Here is a 14,723-nt window from a genome sequence, read left to right as displayed (position 1 = left end):
CTGGCCAACCCAGTTCCACAGACAGGGGTGTATGGGGCTGGATACCCAGCAGAAGAACTGTGTCCGATCCCAAATACAGCCTGTTTGTTATGTTAATGAAAGCCCAGTTCCAGGGCATGGTCCAAATGCATTCTCCACATGGTTAGGATCTACGTATATGAGCTATGTTGTTTGAAGACCCAGACTGGGTGCAAGTTATAACATCACTTACAGTTCATAGTCCACCTTTCTGGGTCACCACTAAACTCAGCTGGGTTTGAAACTGGCATAGAATTAATGGCTCCAATCTCCTGAGCAGTCTAGCCTCCCCTACCCGTGTGGGGTGGTTCTTGTAGGAGATTGTTACTTCCGCACCTAGCATGACTGTCTGTCTGTCATGCAAAACCTATACAAACCTGTGCATATCTCTCTAGCGATAGCAAGTTCGTGGCAGAGGGTCTGGGGATTCTGAAAATGCAACTACAGTCATAGACCGAAAAGCCAAAGCCAGGGCTGGAAACAGGCATGGGAAGAAAATGTCCATCAAACTAGCTGGATTTCCCTATGCTGGCCAATGCTCGGCTTTTCCAGTGTTTGCGGAGATAAAGTGGTGTCCTGTCCTATGTGTGCGGTTTAGTTTAGTCTGCATTAGGTTATCATTTTGCTGGGGGGGACGGGACACAAAAACCTTCATCTTCCTACGAGCATGCCCCGTAGCAGCAAGCTCCGTGGAGTGGTTGTTGTCTCCCTGACACCACGCTCTCTGGAACGGCTCCGTGTAGGATATTATGTCTCATCTACTCCAGTGAAAGTCTTGGGCTGTCTTTGCCAGTCTGTCAGAGCCGGGTTTTGCTGCCGAATGCATTAATGTATGGGAGCAGTGGAGCGGGAGCGCTGGCTGTGTGTTATCAAACACAATCTATGCACCCTTCTCCCCTGTGGCTGTTTGCTAGGCAGGGATTTTCCTCCGTGAAGGAACAGGCTGATATTATATGGATGACGGGGCTTGTTTATTGGAAAGAGGGGATTTTGGTGGGGGGATAAGAGGGAAACCTGCTCCACCAAAGCTGCCCTGGGCACATTGTGCAGCTGCATTGATGCTACCCAGCCTGTCCCGCCAGATCTTTGATAGCCGAGTTTTCCGTCTGTGATTCCCCCATGCAGAACCTATCTCTCTTTCATTTTGCTTGAGGGGGGAAAGCGCTTGATACCCCGCTGCTCTCCTGCCACAGCAATCATGGGCCAGAGCTGAAGTGATGGGAGGCAGACGTGATGTTTCTAAAGGGCGAACCGTAGCATGATGAGACAGGTCAAGATGCAGACCTGCAGGGGAGAGGGAAAAAAGGCCCTTTTTTTCATCATAAGAAATATGATAAATCTTGCTGGTGTTTCTGTAGCTTTCATCCCAAAAGATCCCCAGTCACCTACTCTTTCTTGATCCCTGTCCTCTAAACCCCAGGTCTTCTGTGAGGACACCAAGGAATGTGTTTGTAAATAGAGGAAGTCCCCTCTAGGTTTCCATGTGTGCCTGGTTTTCTAAGGCTTTGTGAACACTACTGAATGTCTATCCTTTATCCAGAACTAGTCCTAGCAATGGTGGACATGCTGGATTAGAACAGGAGCAGGCCTGTTTACCTCTGTGTCAGGAAACCCCGCTGTGGTGTAGATGTTCTGATCCTCAACCCAGATGTGCATGGGATTCTGGGGGCAATAGTCCATCTGTGCAGATCTGGGACCTAGTCTTCTGACCTTTCAACTGTACACTTTTTTGGCGGGGGATGGACTGTCTGGGTTTCTGTTTTGTACCTTGCTGGTACAAGGCAAATGATAAGTGACAAATCTCTTTGCGCGTGTAAACACAATACCACTGAAGTGCAGCTACTTCTGGGGTGGAGGTCAGCAGCAGCACAGCACCCTGAACAACAGTGGGGTTTACATTGTAAATTGAAAAAAATCCTCTTATCTAAAAAGTGTGATTCTATACAATTACTGTAATAAATGAAGCAGGAGAGAAGATGGATGAGCACAAAAGGCCTCCATGGAAAACTCACTGAAGTCAATAGAGTCTTTCCATTGACTTCAGCAAGCTTTGGATAAGCTCCCAGTTGCAAAACTCCTCGGGATTTCTATGGTGCAGGAAAAGCAGAGACTCGCAGTCTATCTGCTTTTCTACCAGACCGGCAGATGAGTCTGGCTGCTTTTCTGAGTACTGTCTGCAGTGTTGTTGTAGCTGTATTGGTCTCGGGATATGAGAGAGACAAGATGGGTGAGGTAATATCTTTTACGGAACCAACTACTCCTGTTGGTGAAAGCAACAAGCTTTCAGGTTCCGCAGAGTTGAAGAACCCGAAGAAGAGCTCTGTGTAAGCTGGTTAGCTTGTCTCTTTCACCAGCAGAAGTTGGTCCAGTAAAAGATTACCTCACCTACCTTGTCATTCCTCATACTGATCATTCCTAAAAGACCTCATGGAAGCCTGCATGGCTCTGTTGATTTCCACTTTCAGAGCCTAGTTAAGAAGATGAGGATGATGAATTTATGTTTCAGAGTAGCAGCCCTGTTGGTCTGTGTCCGCAAAAAGAAAGGGATGACTTGTGGCACCTTAGAGACTAACAAATTTATTATGTGTTAAGTGCCAACAGCCTGCAAGACACAGAAGCAAACATTGTCCCTGCCTGGAGGAGCTTAGAATCTAAGCTAATAAGCAACACACCCTGACCCTCCCACCTTTGTTATTCCTTCAGTTTGCATGTAAGAATTAGTTTGGTTAGTTATTCATTTATATAGAGCTATTCACAAGTGTCTTATCATGGCTAGTGGATCTTAACCAAGTTAGCAGCTCCCCCTCCCCACCTCCCAGCACAAACAGTGACACTCAGAATAAAAGAGTGAGCCTTTCATGTAGCTTTAAAAATAGCAATGGTATTAACTAACAGCAGGGAGAGACTGGCCAAAGCTGCGCTACTTTGAATAGGCCATTGGGAAAGGATGGATTGTAACAGCTTCTGACACCGGCATAGCAAGAACGTGGAGAACAGCTCCTTCAAACACCCCTTGGCCCTTTCAGAGTCTTTGCCCAGCTACTAAATCCATATTTAGGCCTTGCCTGCGCTCCAAAGCTGTACCATTTTCAATATAGTTAAAGGATAGTTAACTCCGTCCACACTGTACCGCTTTAGCTCAGCGGAAAGTTGTTTATACTGGTATAGTTCCAAGGAGGAAGAATACGCTATATGGGTATAAGGCACCCTAGCCCTATATGAGAGCTAGGTACTATTATTATACTGGTGTAACTGCATCCACACTAGGGGTTGTATATCTGTAAAAAAAAAATCACAATCCTACCGACATAGCTATTCCAGTGCAAAAACTATGTGTGGACCAGAATACCTAGATAATAGACCTGATGTTCAGACATCTTAAGCACTCAGCAGCTCTCACTGACTGTGACAGGTCTGGTTGTCATCATGCCCACTGCTTGTGTGAATGACCGAATGGCCTGGTAATAGCATGAGAGTAATGAGGGCAGTGTAGATTGGAAGGTAAAGAGTGGACGGAGTAAATGGGAGAGCAGCCAGGAGGCGACTGCAGCAATTAGTGAATTACACCCATGCAACCCCCTAGACTTCAAAGCGCTGTTGGTATTTGTAGAAGAGGCATAGGAACAGAAAGTGACTTACCAAGAGTCCGTGGTGGATCTGGGTCTAGAACGCAGTGTCCTGATTCTTGGTCCCACGCCTGACCCACTGGAACAGGTGCCATGCTGTATAAGGTACTGTAGTGACTGGGATAGGGGTGGTGAAATTAAGAGCAGACTGTTGCCCATTCAACACTAGCGTGAGTGGGAACTGTCACCTCAATGAATGATGAGTTACTGAGCGGTGTCTGCATGGTGCTGCTCGGGAAAGTTAAGCCAAATTAACTTAAGGTGTGAATTTAAAATGCATTAGTTAAACCCCTGTGTGGATGCTCAGAAGCAAAGCGGTTTAGTTTGCTTTAGCTCAATTCACTTCCAAAGTGGAAGAGAATGTCCACACAGGGGTGTAATGTGTGTTAACTAATGCACTTTAAATACACACCATTAGCTAATTCAGTTTAACTTTCCTGAATGCTGAGCATCTCTGTGTAGACATGCCCAGATTGGCCATACAGCAGGGTGGGTGTAGGTGCCACCTAGAGAGAGGGAGTGAGCGAATCAAACTAGTAGAAAAGCTTCCATTTCCAGCACCTGGTTGTGAAGTCATTGTCTGCTGGAGTCACTAAAATGCTCAGCCTGGCACTAGCCGCGGACCAAACCCTGCTGAAGCCTCGCACCTTGCAGGCCTGTGACATGGCTCAGGAATGTGGTTAAAACGTAATTCTATCCTCTACCCTGCAGGTCTGAACTGTGCTTTAACCATATTGTACCTGGCTCCTGCCACACCATTTGTACAGCGTAGGCTTCTACAAGGATGCATTTGTAGAGATGTGCTTTCTTTGATGGGATCGCTCCGTTTCTTCCCAGTCAGGGTGGCTGGATATTGCTTGGAATGAGCTAGTCGGGTATAATGAAGCAGGGCCAAAAATCACCATAAGTGCCGAGGTGAGGAGCCTGAGATGCGTGTGGGTTCACATGAGAAAGATCTATTGATTATATAGTGGAGATGGGCCTGAGCAATTGTCTGACACCCACACGGATAGAATGGGCCCTGGGTCCAAGCCAACCCTAATTTTGGCTGAATAATAAGATTTTGCTCAGCCAGCCCCAGCTTTGTCCCTCTCCCCTATACAGTGTTGGGTTACTCAGTGCAGCTGCAGCATTTGACTAGAGACTCAAGAGTCCATCCAACTTTGGCTCATGGTGTCTGGTACAGAGCATCCTCAGTGACCTTTCTGTTCTGTGCAACGTCCAAGGGATTGAAAAGATTAAGTGGGGAGAAAGAATCAACCCTGTGGGTTGTGCAATCCAAACACACTCTCTCTTCTGTGTTATATGCAAGGAAAGAGATTACAGCCAAGTCAACAATGGCCAGATTGTGAGTCCTTGAAACACACCTGGATGAGGGGCAGGTTTGATTTCCATCGAATACGAGTGGTTTTGGTGGCGGAGGGGAGGCAGGGGGGAGAGGAGGGGTTTGAAGATTGGAGGCTTTCAGGAGCAGAGGCAGCTTCGAAGATGATGTTTCCTAATTTCATCAGCTGATGATACCAGTGGGGTTTGTGCAGAGGAAGGTTGCTGGGAGCTTGCTAGCAGCATGGCAAATGGCTGCTACTCCATGGTGGGGGGGAAAGTGACTCTTGATTGGACAGCAGCTTGTTGGGTGCTTTGGGATCTATGGGTGAAAAAAACCCCTGTTGCTATTATCTATTTTTAATTGGGATCCTTATGTTGTTACTGCAACTTGACTGGATAAGGAATGACTGGCCTTGAACTGGGTGATCTTGTATCTAGCGATGGCATTTGTAAAGCACCTATCACTGGAAGCACTTTTGAAGAGAACTCAGTGTCTTGTATTACAGAACCTGCTGTTTACACAGGTGTTTGGTTCTGTAACATGCTTATGACATGGGTTGGTCCTGTCTATGCAGGCATGACCAAGTCATGAGCAAATCCCATCAGGGCACCACCACCTTTGGGGCAGCGTGTTATAGCATGATGAGTGTTGTCACGCAGGCCACTCGTACGAGAAAGAGACTGAGGGCCTGATCTCCCCGGTCACTTGTGCCCATGCAGCTCCACTGAGTTGACTGGAGTTACTCCTGATTTACAGCAGCGTGAGAAGAGAGCTGAGGCTAGAGAAACTAGCAGTTGTGAGTCAAGAGGGGAGAAAGAGAGAGACGCTTTGATTCTGACCTCTGAGGCCATTTACCGCCTTCTAGGACAAGTGTTTGAACACGACCCAACCCCAATCAAATAGCCACCGCGTACCAAGCGGGCCAAGGCTGCAGCCGGTGTCTTTTCTGCAGCCCCTTCTCTTCCTTCTGTGCCCACGAATGGTGCCGAGCTGGCATCTCAGGAGCTCAGAGTCTTCTACTTCTCTACAGAATGGGCACAACGGCATCACACCAGCTCGCCCTGCGCACAGCCCACCTCCTGCCAGTGAGCCTCAGCCTTCACCTGCAGGAATCCCTGCTCGATGGGAGAGGGGAATTCAGTCTCCAGGACCCATTCAGGCCCTGATCCCTCTGCTGAGGCTGCCCACCCAGGGACCAACTGCGGTGATATTTGTGCTACAGAGAACTGACTACTGGGAATTATACTGAGGCCTACTTGGTGCCTTTCCCACAGGCCACCAACAGCTGCCAGCCGGTAACAACGGTCCGTTGCGTTTCATCTGGGCCACATTTGACCCAACATGCTGGAGGGGAAAGACTCCATATCCCATGACCCATCCAGTCTGTGCCTCTCTGTTCAACCCAGGTTTCAGAGTAGCAGCCGTGTTAGTCTGTATCCGCAAAAAGAACAGGAGTACTTGTGGCACCTTAGAGACTAACAAATTTATTAGAGCATAAGCTGTCGTGGGCTACAGTTCAACCCAAGAAAACAAGCTTGTTGCATGGGGACACTCACCCCACACACCTTATCTCCCTCGTAGGCTGCCCTTGAGCTCTGATAACGGGCTTCCTGACCCTGACCAGCCAGTATGTTGCTGGTTCGGTCACATTACGACAGCAGGCCGGCTGCCAATGCGTCTCCGGGGAGAAACCGAGGCATGACTTCCAGCTGGCAGCGAGGGTTGGGAAGGCAGCATGAGAGGGCGTCAGGGTGCTCTGGAGCATTGGGCAGAGCTCTCTGCCCGGCACAGTCAAGGCTGCTGCTCAGTCAGCTTTTGGCAGGAACATCACAGCCGGGGGCTGAGGAGGGAGCTCGTTTTCAGAATCCTCTCATTGAAAAGGAAGTTTATAGTGGAAACAAAAGTGACTTTCAGTCCCAATGGAGCTCGTCCCACTCGATTTCCTTTAGAGCCTCAACAGAGGTGCAGGGAAGGTCTTCCCGTACTCCACAAACTATCACGTGGTGGGGGGTGGGCTGGGTTAGAATGGGGGTTGGACTGGCCCCCCCAAAACCATGGGAGAACCATGCAATGAAGCGCATTAGAGTCCTGCGGCCTACCTGCAACTCCATTGCTTTGGAGCTGCAAGCCCTGCAAGAGATGCCCATCCCCTCTCTGGCTTCAGCCCCAGGATTTCAGATGTGGTTATACCGTGCGGTGGTGGATTAGCCACTGGGCCACCAGGGCCCGTGCCCAGGGGCCCTGGCCAATTGGGACACCCCGTGCCCCACTCCACCCGGTGCTCCTGTTGGGGAGCAGGGAAAGGCCCCGCACCGCAACTCCACTCCTTGGCAGGAGTGCCAGGCTGGGAAGTCCCCACGCCCCGACCCCATTTCCCTGGCAGAAGTGCCATGGGGGGCGCCTGGGAGGGATTGCAGGTGGAAGGGGTGAGGAGGAGCCCCCAGTTGCTCTGGCCCAGGGCCCCACAAACCCTTAATCCACCTCCAATACCATGTTTTTTTCCCACCTGCGCAGGCAAGGCCAAAAACAGATAGGTTTGGAGCTCCTGCTCCCATTGGAGTTGGAGGCAAAGCTCCTACAAAAAGCCCAAGCAAAAGCAGTCCTGCCTGGTAATGACCTGTCTGGAGCTGCTGATGTGGACGCCGCTCTCTCCTAGCGAGAACACCCAGAGAAATCCCTTCCCTGCAGGGCCTGCCTGGCGAACGCCCTAGGAAAGCCCTGGATCAATACAGCAACGAAGTCCCCGGTGTGAGATGATGCATCTGAGACTGAAGCAGATGGCCCATGGGGAATGTCATGCTGGCCAGTCCCACAGGATGTTTTCCGGTTTTTTTTCCTGCTCTGTCCAGGACATGATGCTACAGGCGATGGGGCTGGAATGCGTGTGGGAGCAGCTGGGGCGCCGGGGAAAAGATCTCATGTTCCGTTTAGGTTGGAATAGATTGCGGGGTCTTCTGCTTGTGTCGTGTTTACGCCGGCGGAGCCTCTATTGAACTTGGTGGGAGTTTTGCCTGAGTAAGGCCCTGGGGCTTGGCAGTGCTGCCATGTGCCAGCCAGCAATCGGTCCCTTTCTGTTGGGTCTCTGCTCCAGGCCCATGACTGACTGGCCTCCAAGGCTACGTCTGTGCTACGCTCTTTGGGAAAATCTTTCATCCCTGCACTACCCGAGCTCCACGGGTGGTAGCCAGAGGGCAGACCAGGGCACTAATGTTACTATTGCCCTGCTCGGAGCAAGGCAAGAGGACACAGGGATAAAAATGATAGTGCCCTGTCGGCACAAGTGCCCCCATCATCCCCCTCACTAGGGGAGCTGCACTGATGCTAGTGTAATGGCGGGAGATTCCCTAAGACAGTCCAGTGCACCCAAGGCCTGCGTGGTTGGAGCAGACACGCTGCATCTCCTGACCAGCAAATTCACCCTGCTTCCCGCTGGTCTCCACTCGGCTCCTGCTGCCCAAGAGCAAAACCATCTTTTTGCCTCCAGCCCCAGTGGAAATAATCATGAAACTAAGCGGCGGAGCCCTAGAGCAGAGAGTCACAGACTCTGGGGCAACCACAGACCCGAGCCTCCTTTGAGATCACATTACACCCTGGCTCCGGGGAACCGGAGCCCCCCAGAAATGGGCTCGAGAACTACAGACTTGCAGCCATTGGACAAAGGCCCCTTCCCGGACGAGGTGGCATCTGTCCCGGGAGTGTAGTTCTACTGATCGGGGTACGGGAAAATCACTCTCTGATGTTCCCTTTGGCACGCTGGGACCTCCCCCGCCCCGAAAGGCAGCTCTGCAATGTATGGGCCTCTTTCTCCAGGCCAGTCAATGTGTCTTTTTGTTGTGCTGCTGGGGTTTGATGCCTGTGAGCAGAGAGGGACAATACGTGGTATTGTTCCCTTTCAGCAACATCTGATGATCCCGGAGAGAGTGAGAGAGAGCGCGCCAGAGGGTGGAGATGGGGGGAAGGGTTTTGGCCAGGGCAGGGATGGGGGAAGAGCTAGCCAGTGGCGTGGGCTGCACTAGAATCTGCCAGGGAGAGGACAGGGAATTACAGCTCCAGAAAATCTTGCAGGGGAGAGGGGCGTGTGGCAAAACATCAGTTGACCTCAAGTAGGAGCAAGATGGGGTTGGAAACAGGCCATGCAGAACATAGCATTTTGTGTCTGGCTGTGGGGAGCTCTGCGCTTTGCACGCTAATAGCCTGGGCACTCTGGGGGTGTTTTGGGGGGGGGCATTGGGGCAGGTCTTCTCTGCCGTTTCCCCTTCTGGGAACAGGGCAACATTCCTGTGGAAGAACCTGCTGGGTCTTTTCTGTGCTTGCTCCTTCCTGTGAAATGGCGCTAGCTGATCTAAGCTCCGCCAGGGCAGGAAGGTTCTGTCCATACTCTGGCCTTTACCGTGAGCGAGCAAGTGGAGCTGCTCCAGTTTATTCTTTGCTGCCAGCTCAGCAGTCTTTGGAGAGCAGCTAGAAGTGACTCTTCTGGGGCTTCTGCAGAATGATGAGTAAAGGTCAGGTAGAAGAAAGAGGAAACCCAGGGCAGAACTGCAGGAATCTCTTGAAGTTTCCACCAAAGGGGCTTTTCCTGGTCTCTGCAGTTTGCTGCAGCTATTGGGTGAGTCTGAGAGGAGGGGAACAAAACCCTGCCTCCAAAGATCTGGATTGGAGGTTTGTGGCTTCGGCCCTCCAGCAATGAGAGGCTGATGCTGATGTGTATGAGGAGGTGGGTAGCAGTCTGTCCGGAGAAGAGGGAGGTTGTCCTCAATGTAGCCTCTTCCAGTAAGATGAGGAGATGATGAGGTGAAGACTGGGCCCGAATAGAAAATAAATACCAGGGAGGAGAGAACAAGCCTGGGGCAGAGGATAGGTGCCAACTAAAGCCGCTCAGATGTGATGGTGATGAGCATGGTGTGAGAACCTAGCTGGATGAGGACAGGCGGAGCGGCGAGCATCACATCCCCCCACACCCATGGCTCTCTGGACCTTGTTCCATCTCGGTCACTTTGTTTCTGTTCTCCCTGATACCAAGGCTCTTGGTGCAGTGCAGCCAGCGTCCACTTCACAGGACCACTAACACCAGCAGCACCGGTTGGCCCATTGGTCAGCAGCCTCAGCAAAGAGGTGTGGGGTCTGGACTCCCTTCCGTCTCCAAGGGGTGGCTTCTCCGTGGAAGCACATTGGTGGGGCATCATGGAGGGGCCTGTGTTGCCCCATTGCATGTGGCATCTGTAGATCTCTGTAGGTCTGGGGATGTCTGTCTGGCAGCCTCCACTGGCATGGCATTGACTTTAAAACAGCCCTAAGCTTGAAAGAGAAAAAACATTTAAAGAAGTTGATGTTACTGTTGACTTTTAACTGGCTGGTTGTTTACAGGCGGGGTACTGATTCTCTTTGGTCAGCTCGGTGGGCACAGAACTCCAGGGGCTCAGCCCTGACTTTGCTGGTGTCAGTCGGGCCAGACTGTCCCCCTGTGTCTGCAGATCCCAGCCCAGGGAGGAGGGGGAACTGAGGTCTCTCTGGAATGGATTGTTTTCTCTGGAGTGGCAGTGACACAATGGATGGCCACAAATGGCACCGAGAGGTGCAAACTCCCCCATTCACGGTAATGGGCTGTTAACTTTAAAGCCTAATTAGGAGCCCTGAAGTGTCAACACCATTAACCTTGTCACTGCGGCTCCCTCTACCAGAAAATCCCAGCGAATTCGCAGGGTTAATTCACTTGGGGCCTCATGCACAGGACAGGGGACTGGAAATCAGGATCTGCCCTTGCTGGCTGATCTTCACCTTGAGCAAGTCACTTCATCTTTCTGTGCCTTGCTTTCCTCGCCTGTAGAACGGGAGGGATGATCCAGACCCGCCTTTGTGACGTGATCAAAGGTTGGCGGATGAGAAGTGCAATATAAATGCAGAAGATTATTTGATTGCTGGGAAAGGACAACTCCAGACGAATAACCGTGTGTCCTAGAGCTTAGAAACAGAAAAGTCCCTCCCCACTATGTCCCATCCAATGTGTTTCCTGACTAGGGAAGAATCCCCTAAATTCTCAATGCAGCATGTTTTGAATACATTGGCAATGTTATTTCAGCTCTTTGGGCAACAGAGTTGTTTGCTACCAGCCTTTAAAAGATGAGGGGAAAGTTTATAGTATGTTTTTAGGCAGGGCTGGCCAAGAAATAAGGCAGGAGTTAATCAATTATTTTTTGTCACAGTCCAAATTTCTTGGTCAAGGTCCAGACTTGAGAGAAACGTTTTTCACACCGCAATAACAATAGTGATAATAAGGAAATAAAAAGATTTTTGCAGTCCATTCAAAAGCATCAGGGGTGGTCCGGATTTGGCCCATCATCTGCCTATTGACTTCAACTGAAATAAGGTTTCTGTTTGTTTTGCAAAAACCAAACCAAACCGATAATAACAAAATAAAAATTGAGGTTTTGAGCTTTGGTTTTGTCCCAATGCGGAAGAAAATCCAGACCTTTAGAAATCTTCTGCAAAAAAGCAGAGAGGGGAAAACAAGGAAGAGTCTTTGTGGCACCTTAAAAAGAAAAGGAGTACTTGTGGCACCTTAGAGACTAACCTTAGAGACTAACTAATTGGTTAGTCTCTAAGGTGCCACAAGTACTCCTTTTCTTTTTGCGAATACAGACTAACACGGCTGTTACTCTGAAACGTGGCACCTTAGAGACTCCAGAATAGCCCAAGGGCATTTACATGGGATGTGGAGATCCAGTTTCAAATCCCTGCTCTGCTTGATGAGGAGTGGGGACTTGAACCTGCATCTCCCGTATCCCACATCGTAGACCAGAAGGGACCACCAGAGCATCTAGTCTGACCCCCCTGTAGATCCCAACACCAGCCAGCACCCACACCCTTACACCCAAAATTAGACCAAAGTATTACAGCCCCCGGGAAACTAGACTGTGCCCCGGCCACGGGGCTGTTGGCTAGTCTGGGCTCTTTCACTCACTCACCAGAAATGCCATCCTGGACGTGAGAAACCTACATTGCACCCAGTCCATGTTTTCCAATGAAAAAACGCTCATAGGAGAATTCTCGACCGCCCTATATGTATAGTGTCAGCCGTGAGATGGCCGCTGTCGGCCCCAGGCTGCTGCTTGCGGGGCTTGGTGGATTTCTGTCAAGCTTGATTCAGCAGCACTGGAGACTGTTGACTTTTAAGATGCTGTTCAGTCTGCCACGCTGAGGCTCTGATGTTCACCTTGTAAATCCCAGCTTGTGGCAGGGCTGCTGCCCTCAAGCCCACCTGGGCCAAAAAGGCCAGAATTTTGCTCTGTTTGTTAGGTGTAGCATGGGCTGGCTTTGGCAGAGCAAACCTCCCAACAGTCCTGGCTTTTGTGGGACCGTACCACTTTGGCCCCCTAGCCCAATTGAAGCGAAACATTTCCTGCATTCAGGTCCTCCGGGGGTGGCAGGGAAGGGAGCAATGTTTAATTTGTGCCAGGGCTGCCCTCTGGCCGTGGCAGTTCATAGCCCTGGCACCTCTGGCGCTTGCTGCATCAGTGATGAATGTAAACAAATTGCTTGAGCCCGAGCACCTCTTTCATTACAAATTAAGCCCTGGGGGGGGAGGGGGGCCGGCGGCCACCTCCAGGGTGGTGCCCTCTCCTGCTTTAGCCACTAGCAATGCTGGGATGCGTGGCTCCAGGGGGAGGAGTAGAGGCTGCAGGTGGGCCCTGTGCAAAGGACGCTCTCTGCCTGTCCTCCCCTCGTGCTGGGGAATAACACACCAGCCTGACCAGGTGGGTGGATTGTTTACAACTTTCCACCAGAAATCCCCCCCCCGCCCCCTTCCCCAGCCCCCTATCAGCAATTGCTTATTTACCAGGAACAAAATTCCCCTCTCTAAAAACCAAACTGAAAGTGCTGTCACCATGACAGCAGCGTGCAGGCTGGAGCCCACGCAGGGCTCTGTGCTCATTGCATGAAAGGGCAGGTTCGGCTCCTGCCCTTGCGGGGCAGATCCCTGATAAAGAGCAGGGCCTAGATGCCATGGTGATGGGCATGTCTGAAAACTCTTTGCATGGACATCTCATTCTCACCTCCCATTCTTGCCTGTGCTCAGAATCGCTGGCCCCCACCTCTCTTTCTGGGCAGCCAGGAGTGCCTGAAGCTCTTGGGGTGATGCGTGTGTCTTGGAGCCCCGGCTAAGCTCTCTGCTTGGCGTATGTCAGTCCAGCCACGTTTCTGCAGTCCCAGCCTAGCGACCCTGCTCTGTGTCTCGTTTATCTGAGCTGACCCCTGAGAGCAAAACCCTGCGGCTCCCTGCGCCTGACAGGTCACGGGGAAGGTGATCTGTGGCCCGCGGAGGGTATTACTGACGGCGGAGAATAGGGAAGATGACAGCAGCTTAGCACTAGCTGAATTTCAAGCTGTTCCTCTGTCTTTCCTGTATCCAGAGGGGCATACTGTGGGTCAGTGAATCGTGGCGCTGGCAAGGCATGACAGGGGACAGCGGTTGTAACCTGCCTCTGCTGAAGATCAGGGTCAGAATTTGCTAAAGAAGCAAGAGCAGGGGCGGCTAACCTGTGGCTCCAGCTCTTCGGAAATTAATATGCAGCTTCTTGCATAGGTGCCAACTCTGGGGCTGGAGCTACACGTGCCAACTTTTCAATGTGCCGGGGGGTGCTCACTGCTCAACCCCCTGGCTCTGCCCCAGGTCCTGACCCCGCTCCACCCCTTCCCCCAAGGCTCCTGCCCCTTCCCCCAGGCCTGCCGGTGCCCTCACTCCTCCTCCTTCCCCCCCAGAGCCTCCTGCACACCCGTGAAACAGCTGGTCGTGGTGGGCAGAAGGCACCGGGAGGGAGGGGGAGGTGCTGATCGGCGGGGCTGCCCCTGGGGGGGGAGGCACTGGGGGGAGCTGATACGGGGCGGCTGACATATTACGGTGGCTCTTTGGCAAGGCACATTGGTAAATTCGGGCTCGGGTTGGCCACCCCTGACCAAGAGGAATCTTGGGGGTTGGGGGTTTCAGTCTACGCCATTGTGGAGGTTAGTCCATAGCCCAAACCCAGACCAGTATTTAATTAGTAGCGGACTCAGTCCAGGGCTGGACGAGCAGGGGGGCTGCCGGTCAGGATTGCGGGGCGTCAGCAGAGCTGTGTGCGGGAGCCAGGACAGGAACAGCAAGGCGGTGTTGCAAATTGGGATTGAGAGACAGAGCAGAGCTCTCCTGGGGAGATGGATCAGGACAGGCAATCCTGCAGATTGAGAGTTGGGTGCTTTGTCAGGCCTGTGTTGTGTGGGTGACCCCAGGAGTGGAATAGCGGGGGCTGCAGTACGGACGACGGAGGATCATTACAGTAGGGTTATGAGTGATCTTGCTTCAACCAGAGGAGGAGCGGGGACATATCCAGTCCCTGTCCTCAGCACCAGCCTTGCTAACTTAACAGCATGGAGCTCGAATACCCTGACTGGGACCTGCGCCGCCATTTTAGGCACAGACTTAGAGCATGACCAGGGGCTTGTCCACACTGGAAACGCTGCAGCAGCACTGCTGTGTCACTTCAGCGTAGACTCGCCCGGCGCCGGCGGGAGGGGTTCTCCGGGTGCTGGCGTTAACTCACCGCCCCGAGAATGTGCTGTCGGCCCTGGGGGGGTTAGGTCGGCTTAACGACATCGCTCGGGTGGGGGGGTGAATTTTTTTTCATCCCTCTGAGAGACGTAGCTGGGTCGACCTCGCTTTTTAGTGTGGACCCGGCCCGGGAGTTTGCTGGCTGCGCTCAGCGGGTGCCGCAGGTCGT

The sequence above is a fragment of the Lepidochelys kempii genome, chromosome 19 (assembly GCF_965140265.1).
Source record: "Lepidochelys kempii isolate rLepKem1 chromosome 19, rLepKem1.hap2, whole genome shotgun sequence".
Classification (NCBI taxonomy): Eukaryota; Metazoa; Chordata; order Testudines; family Cheloniidae; genus Lepidochelys; species Lepidochelys kempii.
This window is presented reverse-complemented; position numbering follows the sequence as displayed.